General features: G+C 36.7%; 1 pseudogene; it reads left to right on the forward strand.

Annotated features, from left to right (window-relative positions):
- The first annotated feature begins 238 nt into the window (after positions 1-238).
- On the forward strand, positions 239-1,112 carry LOC102484408 (T-complex protein 1 subunit epsilon pseudogene; annotated as a pseudogene).
- Positions 1,113-1,517: the final 405 nt, after the last annotated feature.

Below are 1,517 nucleotides of genomic sequence, written 5' to 3' on the forward strand. Positions count from 1 at the left end.
TTTCTTATTAATACATATGTCTGTATTCATTTGTGGATGTATCTTCATCTGCACTGATGATTTTCTCTATGGTTATAATAATAATAAGAAGAAACACAATATTCACTAATAAAATTGGACCTTCCATATGTCTATGTTTCATTTCTATCTAAGAAACATATTTCATTTTCTTAAAGGTACCCCAAGTCTCTGATTCTGATTGTACTGTGTTTCTATTATATGTCACCCCCTCTTTATTATGATTCTCACATGTCCATTTGTCTGCCTAAACCAAAGATGAAGCATAAGCTGGATGTGACCTTTGTAAAAGATTATAAAGCCCTTCAGAAATATGAAAAGGAGAAATTTGAAGAGATGATCCAACAAATTAAAGACTGGGGTGCTAACCTAGTTATTTGCCAATGGGGCTTTGATTATAAAACAAATTATTTACTTCAGAATAACCCATCTGTGGTCTGCAGGGTAGAGAGACCTGAAATTGGGCTGATCACCATTACAACAGGAAAGCAGATATCCCATGGTTCTCTGAGCTCAGAGCTGAGAATCTGGGCTTTGCTAGGCTTGGACAGGAGATCTCATTTGGGACAACTAAAGACAAAATGCTAGTCATTGAGAAGTGTAAGAACTCCAGAACTGTCACCATTCTCATTAGAGGAGGAACGAAGATGATCATCGAAGAAACAAAATAATCCCTTCGTGATGCTTCGTATGTCATCCGGAATCTTGTCTGTGACAATTGTGTGGTGTATGGAGGAGGTGCTGTTGAAATATCTGTGCTTTGTCCATTAGTCAAGAGACAGATAAGTGCCCAACCTTGGAGCAATATGCCGTGAGAGCTTTGAAGATGGATTGGAGTTCAGCCCCATGGCTCTTTCTAGAAACAGTGGCATGAATCCCATCCAGACTGTAACTGAAATCCAAACCAGACAAGTGAAGGAGATGAACCTTGTTCTTGGAATTGACCGTTTTCATAAGGTTACAAATAATATGAAGCAACAACATGTCATAGAAACCTTGATTGGCAAAAAGCAACAGATATCATTTGCAACAAAAATGGTCAGAATGATTTTGAAGATGATAATATCCATAAACCTGGAGAATATGAAGAATAAAGAAAAACTGGAGGATAAAATGCAGTAAGATCCACTACCGTGATTAAATATATCATCCTGTAATGCATCTGCATTTATTTTTCAGTCCTTTTTCAGATGCTATAGATGCTATAATAAAAAGTGCTGTTTGGTTACCTAAAAAGAGTTTTCTCTATCTTTCCCAGGCAGAATTGGCATACCTCTCTACCATGCTCATGCTAAACTTTGCCCAAGTCTTATGACTTGCAACTCTGTTAATATCGTTTGCCTGCTATCTTTTAATTAGACTATACATTCCCAAAGACAGTAGCCACATCTTTTTAAATCTGTGTATTCTCAGTGCAATGTCACAATGTGTGACACGTAGTGAATACACAATAAATGCTTGAGAATGATTGAATAAATAAACACATAGACTACTTTAAG

The sequence above is a fragment of the Tupaia chinensis genome, unplaced genomic scaffold (genome assembly GCF_000334495.1).
Source record: "Tupaia chinensis unplaced genomic scaffold, TupChi_1.0 Scaffold000119_1, whole genome shotgun sequence".
In the NCBI taxonomy this organism is placed as follows: Eukaryota; Metazoa; Chordata; class Mammalia; order Scandentia; family Tupaiidae; genus Tupaia; species Tupaia belangeri.